Source organism: Drosophila miranda, assembly GCF_003369915.1.
Source record: "Drosophila miranda strain MSH22 chromosome Y unlocalized genomic scaffold, D.miranda_PacBio2.1 Contig_Y1_pilon, whole genome shotgun sequence".
Taxonomy (NCBI): domain Eukaryota; kingdom Metazoa; phylum Arthropoda; class Insecta; order Diptera; family Drosophilidae; genus Drosophila; species Drosophila miranda.
The window spans coordinates 10,327,570-10,345,143 of NW_022881603.1; the positions used below are offsets into that span (position 1 = coordinate 10,327,570).

General features: G+C 41.3%; 1 protein-coding gene across 3 annotated transcripts in view; it reads right to left on the reverse strand.

Annotated features, from left to right (window-relative positions):
- Positions 1–17,574, reverse strand: part of LOC117189940 (cAMP-dependent protein kinase type II regulatory subunit-like) — a 50,441-nt gene that overhangs the window by 26,538 nt on the left and 6,329 nt on the right. The window lies entirely within an intron of this gene.

Here is a 17,574-nt window from a genome sequence, read left to right on the forward strand (position 1 = left end):
CTCACTCTCTTCTCCATGTTTCTTATCCGATAACTCACTATTGGTATTTCCCACCGAGTGTATCGATGGTGCGGTAAATACCAATGCGCGCTGTATGCTATTTTAAATACTAGTTGAATGCCTCACTAATTATTACCTTGCTACAATATATATGTATATATCTAGAGACATAGAGAACTCTCTCTGTGTGGCAAATTTCCTTTAGTAATTGCAGATATATCTGTGTATCTGCATTTCCGAAGAGAGTACTCCTCAGAAGTTCTGCTTTAAGGATGCACACGGCAATATATACATTTGAAAAGAGCAGCGTGTACATATATAATATATTTGTACACATATTATTTCCACAGATATGGAATTTCCCCCTCAATAAATGCAGGAGCTTGGAATTCATTTGAAAATATTTTGCTGTAACTGCAGCCGTCTGTTTCCGCTAGAATTTTCCCTAACATTCATGTCTCCATTTCCTAATGAAAATTCCTGGGTGCGAGTGTTCAAACATGAACATATTATCGTCAATACAATGCCACTTTCGGCCCCTTGCAGAATGTTTAAATATAAATAGATTATTGTACACATAAACTCATATAACAACACCGATCTCTAAAGAAATAACATAAAGTAGACAAGTTATGACTGCACTGGTGTAAACAGAGATCTGTAACCCATTAATACGACAACAAAACACAAGTGGGGAAAACACTTAACAAATGCGGTCCTAAAATAAAACTAATGTAAGCATGTACTCAAAAATACACCCTCAGTAAAGTGTATCCTCTGCGTAGGTCTAACGATAATTATAGACTACCAAATTGTACCTCCTACCTCATTGTCAAATCACATATAAGGCTCTGATTTTTAGAATAAAATTGAGTTTGAATTTTCAACTCAACTCGCAAATGTCTAGACTTTTCTTTTAAGGTCTTAACATTTTGGTCCTTCGAGACTCTCCGTTGTTTCCCCCCTGTGGTAAGAGCACGGAGTTAAACCAGCTTCCTTGAGACTGAACAAGTGTCTAGTTCACTGACAGCTAAAGGTAGCAAAATAAAAAACTTTGATCTTCTTCCTATAGGAAGGAACAGAGTATAAAATAAATTAATGAAACGAGAGTTTCAATTAATAATTTGGAAAAATACGAGCTAAACAGGCTGTATTTTTAATAGATAACTGGGTATATCTATTGTGATCGGAGAATAAAACAAAAAAAAAAAAATAAAAATAAATGAAACGGAAGTTTCAATTAATAATTTGGAAAATACGAGCTGGACAGGCTGTATTTTAATAGATAACGAAATATGTATATCTATTGTAATTGAAAAATAAAAATTTTTCGCGACGGTGGCGTTTTCGAAGCCGGAACATCGAAAGAGAAAAAAAAGATCAGCGACAGCGACTTAAGCAGAGGCAACACCAGCAGCAGCGACAGCGATATCAGCAGCAGCGACGTAAGCAGAGGCAACACCAGCAGCAGCAACAGCGGTATCAGCAGCAGCGACTTCAGAGGCAGCAGTAACAACAACAGCAGAAGCAGAATTCATCAGCTAAGTCTCATATTTCAAATTGTTTTTAAGCCTAATTAAGTAAAAGTAAAAAAAAAAAAGATTCAGCAATCTGATGGATATGGTCATTATCTATGATTCTGCGTTTTTAGTTTTCTCAAATGTGCAATATTGTGGATGCAACAGATTTTCGTCCTTTGTGGGGGCGGAAGGGGGTGGGGCGAAATTCTGAGATATACGTTTCATAGTGAGATCTAAGGTTGAGATCTTACATTCTAAAACATATAGTCATCCTCTACGATTCTGCGTTTTTGTTTTTATCGTATCTTTAAAAATGTGGATGCCACAGATTTTCGTCCTTTGTGGGGCGGAAGTGGGCGGGGCGAAGTTTTGAAATATTTTTGTAGCAGTGACATATCACAGAAGTCTGGATCCAAAACATCGTTGCTCTAGCTCTTATAGTCTTTGAGCACTAGGCGCTGAAGGGGACGGACAGACGGACGGACGGACAGACGGACAGACAGACAGGGCTCAATCGACTCGGCTATTGATGCTGATCAAGAATATATATACTTTATGGGGTCGGAAACGATTCCTTCTGGACGTTACACACATCCACTTTTACCACAAATCTAATATACCCCAATACTCATTTTGAGTATCGGGTATAAAAATGATTAAAAATATAGAGGACATACATAAAAAGTATGTAGAGTCAAAAAATAATGAAACGAAAGGGAGGGTAGAAAAAACAAGCTTACAACCAGTGGAGACTGGAACTTTGAAGGAAAACATAGAGCCCAAAATTGACAATAGCATAGAAAAAGTATCTGAGGAAATCGACAGAATAGTGGAAAACCTAAGGACATATTTAGAGCAAACCATGCAGAGGTTTGATCAGGCTAAAATGGGAGAGTGTAGAATGAGAAAGGAAAAAATTGAGTTCCTCATTAAAAAACTGAGCTCAAAAATTGAGGAGTTTAATCATAGCTATGAAACAAACGACAGCTTCAACAGCAGATCGTCGAGTTGGACTTTGATATTCAAAGCATGTTGAGCAACCTAGAAGTTAGGATGCAAACTATAGCTGAAGAAAACAGCATGGATACTAAAGGGACAACGGTAAAAAAAGAAGATATTGATTTGCCTGATCTTCCGAAAGTGGAAGTACCCACATTCTCGGGCGAAGAAAAAGAGTGGGACGGCTTTTCACAAATATTTTGTGAATTAATTCATAACAGAGATAGTCTGAGTACATCTCTAAAATTCAATTATTTGAAAATCGCGATAAAGGGTGAGGCACGGAGTATGGTAGCTCACCTTTTAACTGGGCCGCTGGAGAATTATAATGCCGCTTGGGAATTGCTGACCAAGCGGTATGAAAATAAGCGAAAAATTTTTTCGGATCAGCTGAATCGTTTACTAGACTTACCAATGCTAGATCACGATTCAGCGAAACATATTAAATGGTTTTCTGATTCTATAAACGAGTCAATACATTTAATTAAATTAAAGTCACACTTAACAGAAGAAGTTAATGTGATTTTCGCGCACATTGTGTTAAAAAAATTCAACAAAGATACCTTACAATTATATGAAAGTCATATAAAAAGGACAAAAGAGATCCAAGCATTGCCAGATGTGATGGAATTTTTAGAACAACGGTACACTTCTCTTTACACGTCGCAGGATAAAGAGTGGAAACCGTTGAAAAAAGTAGTGCAATATGGTAAAATAAAAGAAAATTGTCCGTTATGTAAAATGGCAGGACATACCATAATTCACTGCTATAAGTTTAAGGGAATGAGTCCGATAGATAGAGGCCGGTTTATAAAAAAACAGCGCCTTTGCACAAAATGCTGTAGGCATGATATGTATAAGAAATGCTTTTCTGAAATTTTATGTGGGATTTGTAAAAAACCTCATCATACGATGCTCCATATTCCCTACGAAAAAAGGGAAAATGTTAACACTTGCTTGACAAAAGAACAAGCGTTCTTAGCCACAGCACTTATAAAAGTAAGGGCAAGGAATGGTGGCTATCAAAACCTTAGAGCTCTCATTGATTGTGGGTCGCAATGTACCATAATTTCAGAAGAAGCTGCGCAAATATTAGACTTAGTACGAACGAGGGGGAACGTTGTGAGTTGCTGCGGACACCGCAACTCTACAGTTATACCCGATACTAAGTCAGTATGAACAGATCGAGTGGCATTTTATTCCCCCGGCAGGACCTCACTTCGGAGGTATTTGGGAAGCTGGGGTAAAATCAGTGAAATATCACTTAAAAAGGGTAATTGGGGACAATAATTTAACCTATGAGGAAATGGCAACTCTATTATGTCAAATTGAAGCGGTACTAAATTCACGCCCTTTGTATACAGCTACAAATGATATTGACGATCTGGATGTATTAACACCAGGTCATTTTATAATTGGAAGGCCAATATTTGGCCCGATGGAGACAATTTCAGAGGAAAAAATCGGGAATCTGGATAGATGGAGATTAATTCAGAAAATGAAAAGAGAATTTTGGATTAAATGGAAAGAAGATTATTTGCTCACACTGCAACAAAGAAATAAATGGAAAATTGGAATGCAGAATATTAAAACAGGACAGATTGTATTAATAAAAGATGAAACCTGTCACCCAGCTAGATGGCCCTTGGGAAAAATAGAAGAAATACATAAAGGTAGGGACGATAGAGTCAGAGTAGTAACCATAAAACATCAAGACGGGTTGATAAAACGACCTATAACTAAAATTTGTCCATTAGCTGGAATTGAGTCAGAAGAGCAAGACTCAGGAATGACTCCAAAATAGACCAGAAGTACGCGTAGTAGACCTCGAATGTCCAAGCTAGGACTGATGGCAGCATTGTTAATGCTTGTGTATGTTGCCAAGTTTCAAACGCAAACATTGCTGCTAGAGGAACGGCGAAGTGGTCAATTGAAAATATGAACAGTTCCACTTCGATATATTTGGACCCGATGGGGGATGTTGAAATAGTCGCCTCATCCTGGGATTTAATTGTTTATTATAACATGGACCCGTATTTCCAAATGTTAAAAAAGGGGAAAGAATTTATTGGGAAAATGAGAGTTGTGTGTGGTAAACTTTATACTTTTGAAGATCAATGCAATAATGTCTTAGATAATACGGAAAGACAAATTTCAGACCTGGAGGAAAATAATAAACTTTTCATGACTCAGGATAATAAATGAAAGAAGCGAGCACCATTTGAGTTTATGGGCTCACTTTATCATATATTATTTGGGATAATGGACGCCGAAGATAGGGAAACGTTGGAAGGAAATATGAAAAATTTATTAGAAAACCAACATAACCTAGATGATTTAATTAAAAAACAAACATCGGTGGTAGAATCAACGGTAAATATTCTCAAAAGAACTACCGAGGAAATAAATTTGAACTTTAGAAGTATGAGCACTAGAGTAGAAAACATAACGGAAGCATTAAAGGAAAGTTTCTATGTGTACAAAGAATCCATAAATTTCTTTATGGTAACAAAGCAACTAAGCTCTTTGATTGAAGAGTGCGATAAAATTCAATCAGCAGTTATTAATCTACTGAAAGATATTAATCATGGTAGACTAAATCCAAACATTTTAAAACCTAGACAATTAAAGGGAGAAATAGCAAAAATAAAAGATAACTTATTAGAAACATTGGTGCTTCCAGGAAAAAGAACAGGAACAGAATGGAAGGAAATTTACAGCCTATTAACAGCGAAAGGAATTTTTGTTGATAACAAATTAGTTCTGAACGTGAAGATTCCCCTGTTTGGTAGACACGCATCCCATTTGTTTAGGATAATTCCAATGACAGTTGAGCATGAACAAGAATTAGTCAAGGTAGATTTGAGCTCCAGGTATTTAGTATATAATTTCGAAATTGATTCCTATCATTCGATGACTGAAGCTACCTTGAACAAATGCCAAAAATGGCAAACGAATAGAAGAGTATGCGAAGGTAATTGGCCTTGGAGCAATGCCAATGATAATGCTTGTGAGATAGCTCCTTTCAAACCAAAGGGTAATTCAAATTGCGTTTATAGGAAATTACAGAGACAAGGTCATTTTGGGTCGATTTAGAAAGACAGGGTAGTTGGATCTTCAAAGTTCCAGTAAACACTAATGCTAGAATTCAATGTAGTACCTCAAATCAAGAACTAATAGATCTTCCGCAACAAGGAATTTTAACAATAATACATGGTTGTACTGTGCGAACCGATGATAAAATACTAGTACCTCATCACAGTATTCAAACAGAAAGCTACGAGCCAATTTCATCGTTTTATATAAGTAATATAAGCAAAATACCAAAAATTGTTTTGAATCCATTAACAGTACCATTAATTAACCATACAGAAGAAATGGATAAGTTAAGAAACGAAATAAAATCGTTAAAGGAAGGTCATCATGACTTAAAAGGACTTAAGTTCCATCATGTATCTGGTCATGCGGCCTTGATTATGGGAATCATAATAATGATAATATTAATAATCTATGCCATAAGAAGAATTAAAGTAGCACGAAAACTGCAAACGATAGCACTTCCCTACCCACTGTAATCTGTACTTGTAATTATAGCTATAAAGAAAATGTACCCAAAAAGGTTCACAAGAATCCAAATACAAACAATGACACTTTCGGCCCTTTGCAGAATTATCAAACATGAACATATTATCGTCAAATATAAATAGATTATTGTACACATAAACTCATGTAACAACACCGATCTCTAAAGAAATAACATAAAGTAGACAAGTTATGACTGCACTGGTGTAAACAAGGGTCAAGGTGGGTCACTCAACGCAATGCTCGGCAATGCAACGCAAACGCCACTGCACAAACGGCTCTAAATAGTCGCCTTGCCTCTCAAGTAATGAGAGTCTGGTCTGTCTGAATGCCCCCCTCTACTCCCCCCTTCTACGCCCCTGCTTCCCGTCAAGGACAGGAAAGAAAAAGCTAAAGAAAGAAAATGTGGAAAAAAGTGTAAAAAATGATGGGGGAAAAAATGTAAGAAAAAGTTCATTTTCATTTCCTCACAATTTCCGCAGCAGCCGGAGAGCCCGGAGCCAGCGGCGGTACCGATGCACCATCCATAGATGTAAAGGACACTTCAAGAATATGCATATATATGTATATATCTAGAGACATAGAGAACTCTCTCTGTGTGGCAAATTTCCTTTAGTAATTGCAGATATATCTGTGTATCTGCATTTCCGAAGAGAGTACTCCTCAGAAGTTCTGCTTTAAGGATGCACACGGCAATATATACATTTGAAAAGAGCAGCGTGTACATATATAATATATTTGTACACATATTATTTCCACAGATATGGAATTTCCCCCTCAATAAATGCAGGAGCTTGGAATTCATTTGAAAATATTTTGCTGTAACTGCAGCCGTCTGTTTCCGCTAGAATTTTCCCTAACATTCATGTCTCCATTTCCTAATGAAAATTCCTGGGTGCGAGTGTTCAAACATGAACATATTATCGTCAATACAATGCCACTTTCGGCCCCTTGCAGAATGTTTAAATATAAATAGATTATTGTACACATAAACTCATATAACAACACCGATCTCTAAAGAAATAACATAAAGTAGACAAGTTATGACTGCACTGGTGTAAACAGAGATCTGTAACCCATTAATACGACAACAAAGCCCAAGTGGAGAAAACACTTATCAAATGCGGTCCTAAAATAAAACTAATGTAAGCATGTACTCAAAAAGACACCCTCAGTAAAGTGTATCCTCTGCGTAGGTCTAACGATAATTATAGACTACCAAATTGTACCTCCTACCTGATTGTCAAATCACATATAAGGATCTGATTTTAAGAATAAAATTGAGTTTGAATTTACAACTCAACTCGCAAATGTCTAGACTTTTTTTTTAAGGTCTTAACAGCGAGTGTAATTTGGTTTCAGTTTCGGTCCGGGCTTCCCATCCACGCATCGTGGCCATAACCTACTATTATGCCAGCCATTATCATCATCGTCATGATCATCAGCAGCCGTGCAACGCATTCATGGGATTAAACCCAACTAATATCTGGCCTCCCTCCCTGCCGCCACGAGCGTAAAGCTCACCGCAACAGAGCCCCAGGCTGGAGCCTGCCATGGACTGCTATGAAAATGATTATGGCTTCATCGGTGGCTCGGTGGGTGGGGTGGCTTGCTGGCATATATGACTCCCATTTTAATGTCATTTTTAGTGCAGCTCTGCAGGTGACCCGCCCCACGGGTCGCCCATCACGTACAGCACCACCCACGGTGCACAGAACATTCTTTAGGGCAAGTTATTTGCTTGGAAACTTTGGAATTTCATATCCATACCAATTCAGTAGTCCCAGAACTAATTGCCAATGGAAACCGCCCTACAAACTCTCCCTATAAATGTAAGCTTTCGCTCTCTCCAAGTATCTGTATCTCTGCTTGCTGGCATATCAAATGACAAAAGCATCTTTGCAGGCACAGAACCCAGCAACCTTGAGAGATATGACCATATGACACGACCAGAATGTAGGACCAACTGCTGCCAGAATCTGCTCCGGGGATGGAGCGGGGGGGGGGGGGGGGGGGGGGGGTATCAAATTACGTCAACAGTTCAGAAATGGGGAAATGGGACACCTGTGCGGTATTATGTATGCCCCATGTCCATACCATGGGGAGGGGTTTGGTTGGGTTGGTCATTGTCATAGCCACAGAGAGGCTCTACACAGACACACATACACAATCGAACCTCACTTGACCTCCCACACAGCAAAGAGCACACAGCACATGGAATGGGGTTAAGTGCCAGAACAGAACAGAACTCTGCATGGGAAAAAGATTTCCAAGAAATAATGGTTGAGAAATAAATAGCGACACAAGGCCAGGACCGGGACCTGGAACAGGGCACAAGTGCAGTGCCATTGTGGTTGTCCCTGTTGCGGTTGCTGTTGTTTCTATCTCTGCCCCTGAAAGAGTGTCCCACCACACACACATATGTATGTATGTATGCATATTGGTTATGATATGCAAAGTGTTTATACGCACAAAAGCGGCCAGCACACAAAGCGAGCAAATAAAAATCCAATTATGATGCAATTCCCGCACAAAGCACTCTCCCCCCACCACCCCCCTGCCCCTTGCACCACTCCACTCTTCACAAAAGCAAAGTGAAACTGTGAGAGCAAATTGTATCTGTGGCATTGATTAAAGTATCTACAGAATTGCATTAATGCACTCTTTCGCGATTATTCAATAATTTCTCTTTGTATCTTTTCTCTAACTTTCACGAGAATACCAGCCAGAAAGGCATTACTATACCGACTGAGGGGCGCTAACGCGGCATCTCTTCCTTTCTCTCTCGCTCTTCGCCTGTCGGTAACGCAGTAGAACCTTCCATTTGCGCTCTCCCTCTTATCCCTTCTCTCCCTTTCGGTTAATCTTTAATATCTTTTTGGGTCGAAAATACTCTAAATATCACCGTGAATATCTTCAGAAACCCCTGAATCTTTCATTTATTATCACTTAAAGAGCAGCCCCTAGTTTTTCTTACGCTTCCGAGACCTCCACTTCTCAGTTTCATCTCGTTTGCCACCCATTTCGCTCTTCTCTCAAGTAATTTTTAGGTTTCCAACGTGTCCCTGGTGTCGTGTCTGGGCTGTCCATATTCTTACTTCTTTCTTGACATTTTCAAATTCGAAACTTCCATCTGGCAGCGGGGTCTCTCCTGAAATGTGGCTTCCTTCCGGTCAATGCATCATGACGGGGCGGAGAGGGCACAGGGCACTTAATATTCGTTGACATTTCAGTTCCTATCTGCGCCACCCAGAACCCGCTAGCCCATCAGCCCACCAGACCCCCAGTGGGGAGTCGTGGGAAGGCGTGGTATGCTACGAAGGATATGTTCATATATGTATGGATGTGTCTGCTTATTGTGACAACAAAATATCGCATCCACATCAAAGCAATTTCAAGGCATACTTCAGGGCGCCGCCGGCACTTGAGCTCAAAATGCGCCACATGATGAGGCAAAGAGCAGCAACAGCGACAGGGACAGCGACAGAGAGAGAGAGAGAACGAGGCTCAGGACTTTTGGGTCGTTTCCTATAAATGCCAGTTATATGTACAGCACATACATACACAGTCCCGCGAGTCTTTGAGGCAAATTTCACTTCGTCACGCAACTTTAATGGCACAAATTCTGTGTAGTTTCTGTACCACAGGACCTTTCGCGGGGGTTAGGTGTTGTTGGCTCTAGTAAAAAGGTTATCAGCTGCCTGCCTGCCTGCAATTAAAACCAAGCGAAGGATGAGCGGGGGACAAGAGCCACAGGACTTGTCAAGGACTGGCGCTTCTCAAGCTCTCAGGCCGTCAGACGCTCGTCTCTTAACTGTTGGCTATAAATAGCTAAGGGCCAGAAGATATTCTTCAGGCAGGCGCCCACGCACAATCCCAATAGCAGCAAATCCTACAATTATTATGGCCAGGATGATAAACTGCTGGACGGATGGTTAAATTGTTGTCCATTAGCGTTAAATTACAGAGCAATTATGTTGCCTGCTCTCTCGCTCAGAAACAGATACAGCTGTGGCTTTAAAGGTGGAAGCAGCCACCCCCACGGATACATAAAAAGCAAAATGGTGTACAGTGGCAACATCTTCCGAGGAGGGGGGGGGTTGGGCTTCTTTGTGTACCTCCACTGTCGCTGCTTGTATCTTTGTATCTGTGTATCTGCAGCAATAGCGATTATGTGTTGTAACAAAACGTTTATCTACATTTGTTGGCCCCTTCCCCCCTCCCTCCAGGAAATCCTTCCATTTGTTGCTGCTGCCAGTGCCTGTCGTTTTCTCCATTTATTTTTAAACCCGATTACCCTCCCCTACCTAGGTCCAAGTGAGCATGGGGGGGCGGGGGTTCCTATCTGGCTAGATATTCTGGCTAGATATTCCGATTAAGATTATCCTCAAACTCCCACTAGTTTTGTTGATTTCCTTCACAAGTAATTTTTCCATTGATTCGTTCAGAGTATAATTTATTGTGTTTGATATACCACCTCCTACTACCCACTGCTCGAGCAAATCTCTTTGAAATGTGCTAAAGTCTCGACTCGTTTGCTTAGCTTCCATTAGCAGTCGATTTGGCCGCAGACAGGACTTAATCGAAGCGTTTATTGATGCGGAAATACCATGAGTTCCATTGCAAGGAGGATTATGGCCACTGGCATCAGTTCTAATGAATTGTAATGACCTTTGCTGGTTACAGCACGGCAACAGAAAAGGCAAGATAGGCCCCCCAATAGGCCCCTAAACCTGCATGTGAGGGCTGGCAATCGATGCCTGTGGTTTGTGGCATCCGCATATAAGGTAGCATACATTAAAGGGACTCCCCGCAGGGACAACACCATGCCGAATGCCAATTGCATGAAGTTATGTACAATATATGCAAACATGTGGATAAGTAATGCAATTACCCCCCAAAAACCGACCTCAATGAGAACATGTATATGGTGCGTACATATATCTAATGAAATACTTGTCTGCAATGTTTTGTGCCTTCAACACAAAAAAGTGTCAGACAACAACAGCGAAAAAGTGAAAAAGAATAGGGGCCCCGTCCTTTGGTGCCTTCGGTGACCTTTCGCATGTGGGTTAATGTGCAAAATGTGCTAAACAAATGCAAATTGTGTGCTTCAGTTTTTGGCCTGGCCAACGGACTTGATAAACAGCATGAGGGTCCCGCCATTGTCGCCACCGGCACCGACGACGACAACGACATGGCCAACATTCTACCATTCACTTGGCATTTATGCAAATTACTTTCTCCAGCCCAAACTGCATTGGAAATCACTTAGCCAGCTCGGTGGAGGACCGACTAACGAGTGCGAAGGACTCATGTCCGTATGCCCAAGTGGCTGTGGAGCCGCAGGAGCCCCCAAGGCTGCCACTGACGTCGAGTGGAGTGTCCTTTAAACAAGCTTGATTTGCACTACCGATACGATCCGTGGCCGAAACAGCTAAACAAATTATTCCACAACACAAAACGATGGAAAAAAAACACTATGCCAATCCGAAGAGAACCGATAAAGGCAATGGGATACCCACTACAAAAAGAAGGCTCTAATTGACAATTCGAATGCGATAGACAACCCCTGAGTCCAGCATACCCTTGGAGCTATCAGGTCTACGGGTTACAGGGTACGGGAAACGTATGACAGACCAGCCATTCGAAACGGTCGAGTGACATTTGTCGTGCGATAAATAAATGTGAGGCCATTTAGACGACGGCAACAACAGAAACGACAGCAACGTGTGCTCCAAGTACGAATACGAAAACGTACAAGTAAATGCATATTTAGATATTCAAATTGTTCTAAAAATTCTCGCACTTAAATGCCGAGTACTGTAAATTTATGGGGCCCCACTTGAGGCATGCCCCACACACAGAGCACATTGAAAAATGACTTCAATTAATGGCATAATTAGCATTCATGTCAAACGGAAAGGTTCTTCACCGAAAAATGTAGTGGGAAAATATTTGAAATGATTTTTGATAATTTAATTGGCCACAGATTGGGGGTAAGTTTTGGGAAATTATCGCATTAAGCCGCTATTAAATGCTATTAATTCGCTGTGGATATATCCCGATGGATAATCGAATAAAATATGTGTACAGATGAAGAAAGAAATCAATGAAAATGAGTAACAATTGGCTAACATAATCTTGAGTGAGAGAGAGAGGGAGAGAGACAAATAGTTGAAGAACTTTTTTAAACAAAGTTCCATCGGGAAACGGAAAAGTTTATCGTTCGTTTCGAACCCGCGCGCCCCAACAATGGCCCAGAGAAATCGCACACAAATATCCGAGTAAATATGCAAATATGTATATATGTTGGTGTATGCATAAAAAAACTGTTTGCCTGCCGCTGTCTCATAAAAGACAACGCCAAATGGGTGCAGAAGCGACATATTATGTTTATTTATGGGTCGCATATGCCATGCATCTGTATCTGTATCAGCATCTGCATCTGCATCTGTATCGTTGTATGGGAGGTGTGCAACATGTTACAGGGACCCACAAACTTTTCCACCTTTCTCCCGCTTCTGCTGCCCGGAAAATATTAAATTTACTTGGGCTCTTTGGGGGCCACGATAAGGTTGGCAGCTGGCTTTAAAGCCACATTACACGTGGCAAATTTTTGACAACTTTTTTCGGGTAGAAACCCAGCACTAAGCCCCGACCCCTGAAACTTTTTCATTGCGCAATGAAGTAGAAGTGGGGCAGGAGAGAGAGAGAGGGGGAGGGAGACCATAAATCCCGACAAGAGTTGGACTCTTAGAGAATTTAAGACTCACTTTAAGGCACGTTCTGTCGCATGTCGCAACATTTTAAGCCACTCGACAATGAATCAAAGTTCTTGAACACTTTCTCAAAAAGGGACAACCAGCCGAAAGGACATACGAAAAAGTTGAGAAAAAGAAAAACACATCCAGGAGGAGGTTATATAGGGGGCGGTAGCAGACACAACAATAGAAGGAAATCATATAAGAAGGAGAGCCAGGACATGCCACAATAAACTTAAACAAACAAAAATAATTTACTTACAAAAACCGAACCAAAAAGCATAAAAATAATATTATCAAAGGAATTCACGAAGGATACATACAGGAGACAGGAGAGAGCAGAGAGCAGAGAGCACAAGTACGAGTGTATGTGCATTGAATTAAATAATAACGAGGGAGAACGTTGTGAGTTTCTGCGGACACCGCAAGTCTACGGTTATACCCGATACTAAGTCAGGATGGCTCTCCTCCGGCAGACGCCGCTAATATTAAACGACACGACAAAGAGTGCGTGCGAGAGAGACAGAAAATCAGTCTGAGCGTGACGTCGGGCGCTGCGTAGCCACTGCAAATTGATTTGTTCCTATTGGCTATAAAAATGATCTGATCTGATCCAGATTCAGCAATCTGATAGATATGGTCATTATCTATGATTCTGCGTTTTTAGTTTTCTCGAATGTGCAATATTGTGGATGCAACAGATTTTCGTCCTTTGTGTGGGCGGAAGGGGGTAGGGCGAAATTTTGAGATACGCGTTTTATATTAAGATCTAACAGGAGTGCGGATACCAAATTTGGTTACTCTAGCCTTAATAGTCTCTGAGATTTTTGAATATCCCCAGATTTTCGTCCTTTGCGGGGGCGGAAGGGGGTGTGGCGACATTTTGAAACAAACTCGTCTCGGTCCGATATATTAGGATTGTGGATACCAAATTTGGTTGCTCTAGCTTTTGTAGTCTCTGAGATCTAGGCGCTAATGTTTTACTCTAAGCAAAGCCGCCTATGCTACGTGTGTGTTAGAGAGAGACAGGGCGAGAAAAAATGAAATTGTTTTCTTAATGCTGGCTATAATAATAATACGATCCAATTCAGATTCCGCAGTCTTAAAGATATGGTCATTCTCTACAATTCTACGTTTTTGGTTTTCTCATATTTTTAAAATTGTGGATGCCACAGATTTTCGTCCTTTGTGGGGGCGGAAGTGGGCGGGGCGAAGTTTTGAAATATTTTTGTAGCAGTGACATATCACAGAAGTCTGGATCCAAAACATCGTTGCTCTAGCTCTTATAGTCTTTGAGCACTAGGCGCTGAAGGGGACGGACAGACGGACAGACGGACGGACGGACAGACAGACAGGGCTCAATCGACTCGGCTATTGATGCTGATCAAGAATATACATACTTTATGGGGTCGGAAACGATTCCTTCTGGACGTTACACACATCCACTTTTACCACAAATCTAATATACCCCAATACTCATTTTGAGTATCGGGTATAAAAACAGATTTCGCATCTCTGCTGAATAAATACGAGTATTTCGTAATTAAATTGCCTGCATATTTTGCCCACACACACACAAAACGAGGGGGAACGTTGAGTTGCTGCGGAGACCGCAACTCTACAGTTATACCCGATACTAAGTCAGTATGGCTCTACTCCGGCAGTCGCCGCTAATATTGAACGACACGACAAAGAGTGCGTGCGAGAGAGACAGAAAATCAGTCTGATCGTGACGTCGGGCGCTGCGTAGCCAGTGCAAATTGATTTGTTCCTTTTGGCTATAAAAATGATCTGATCTGATCCAGATTCAGCAATCTGATAGATATGGTCATTATCTATGATTCTGCGCTGAAGGGGACGGACAGAAGGACGGACGGACGGACGGACAGACGGACAGACGGACAGACGGACGGACGGACAGACGGACAGACAGACATGGCTCAATCGACTCGGCTATTGATGCTGATCAAGAATATATATACTTTATGGGGTCGGAAACGATTCCTTCTGGACGTTACACACATCCACTTTTACCACAAATCTAATATACCCCAATACTCATTTTGAGTATCGGGTATAAAAAGACTTACCAACTTTGGAAAAGACAAACCATAGGTTAACCTTATAAGTACATATGTATGAAGCCAAGTGTACGTTGACTCAAAATAGATTACACACTCGCTACGCGGGCTATTAGAAGTAATTTACTCTTATTATGGTGTGTCGGTGAGTGCGTGTATCTTTGACCGTGTCCCTGGTTGTGTGTGGGCCGCTCTTGTGACCACACTTCGAATAAGACATGGGCAAACAATAGCAAGGGAGACAGGCACCACCCACCACACCATCGCCACCGTCTTCACTCGCCATCGCCTGCGATTGTGGCTCCAATTGACGTCACGCAGCTGCGACTGCTGCTGCTTGACTTTTGATGTTTGCCTGTGGGCCACACAACAAGCTCAGCCACTAGGCCTTGGGGCAGGAGGAAGGATGGTGGGGCCGGGAGAGGGTGAGAATTGTTAAATCGATTAAAGTCAAAGTTTCGTCAGCGATGCGTTGTGCCGGAGTGCCGGGAGTGCCGGAGTGCGTGTGTGGAGGGAGACAGAATCCAAATCCCAGACACAGATACAGACACAGCCACAGCAACCACCAGATTAGGTTTCTCTGGCCATTAGTCAGTCCATTATGGCACCTCTACATCAACCACAACATCCAAATCCGCATCCCCATTCACTTCTCTCTTACGACAGATACAATCTCCACTCAGACCCTATCACCTCGACCCGAAAATGTCCCTGCTATAAATAGCAAAGTTTTGCAATCAACAAAAAGTTAAAAGTTGCCATCATACTAGAAAAGTTTTTCTAATTAGTGGAAGCCATTTCCACCATCGCTTGGATGTAGATTCGAATCGGATGTCATCGAATCAAACTGGAGCCCATTTTGCATATATGTATATGATAAGCCAAGACTTTAGATATAACCAAGTCAACAGGCAAATGCGTCAGTCTGGTTATCAGCCCCACTGGAGATTTAAGATTGAGACAGTCACCAGACGATAGAAACCGAAAGAACCGACTCACTGGGTCACTTTTAATGAATCTCTCTCGCTCCTTGATGTCGATCATACATATGTATGTATATATGTACCTAGCGCGTGGGCTGCCTTTTCAATTTTCCATACAAAAGACAAAGAAATTTACGAGCTTCGCACAAAGAAAAAGACACCCAAAAATTGCAAGAAAATCACAATTTACGACTAATAAACTGAGTAGAAATGAAAATGAAAAAGAAAATGAAAATGGGTGCAGAATTATTCACTTTTGTGACTTTTTGTGTGACATCTCTGGCATATTGACAGTCGACAGACCGTCCCCCCCCCCCCCCCCCCCCCCCCCTGAAAGCAAACAGAACTCGAATCGAATGGGATAAATAGCCTGGCTGCCCGTCTGCCTGATGGTATTGTAAGTTAATTGGCTTTGGTTCTCAAACGATATTGACCAGCGCCAGTGCCTGTCCGACACTTCATCTATTTTCGATTCACTGTCAACTAATAATAGGTCGCGCCCTCACGTGCCAAGGGAGTTATCGCGCCCATCCATATACTATATGAAGTGGAGAAATAAGATAAGTTTCCCACACAGAAAGAGAAAAGGGAAAACTTTTCTCCAAGGCATCAGAGTCAAATATGCGGTTGCCCTTCTTAATTAGTTGGAAAGGATCTTAACCGAAAGCGGCAGCAGCATCAAAACAAACTAAAAGAAAACTTTCCAAGTTTGTTTGTAATCAAATGAGCTCTGAAGACTGCTGTAAACATGGCAAGTAAATCCCATTTGGCATACAAAACGTAACAAGATTGACATTTGGCTTGGCATTTGAAATCATGTGAAAAAAGATTGGATTTCGATGGGGATTCAAAGGTATCGGGATATACAAAATACAAAATAAGGGATTTCCTATGGTGGCCTATGGGCTCTGAATATCTCTGAATATTATGGGATAATCCAGTGGTGCCTGCAGCAATCCTCCCAGCAATTATCCGCTAATAATGTGCCTTGTTCTTGGGGGCTGTCTCGCATCGATTTTTCCATGCTAATTGCCACAGCAATTTTTGGGGGTTCAACTGGAGGAAAAGTGGAATTATTTGAAGACCAGGAAAGAGCAAATCTGGTACCCCCACTTGGCATACATACAATTTATACGATTTATAGAAAGGAGGAGAACGAGACCATTGTTGAGGGTTGGTTTTTTTCTTTTTCCTCTGCCGAAGGTCGTTGCTTTTATTGGATGTACTCGCACGAACACACACACATTCAATATGCATAAATATATGTACATATACATATATTGTATATTCAACGTTTCTTTTCATTCGGTTTTTCGTTACTTTTGGCCAAACAATTAAATTTTTCACTGTGTGAATATTTCTTTTCATTTCGTTCTCGCTTCGGGCGGTGCCGGGCCGGGGCCGATTCTGAGCAAAATTATGATTATTTATTTAGGCCGAAATTTGTTGGCCACTTTGCGATGAAGAAAACGCCAAATTATGCGCCGTAACTTTTGTCGGGGGCAGGGAGTGCGCCACTGACTCACGTTCGCAAATCAAAAATCGCAAAATACGAATATTTACACATAATTTATCAACATCCGTCAAAAGTTTAGTTGACGTCACGCGGCAGGGTATTATCTCTTGTCCCTGTCCCCGTCTCCTG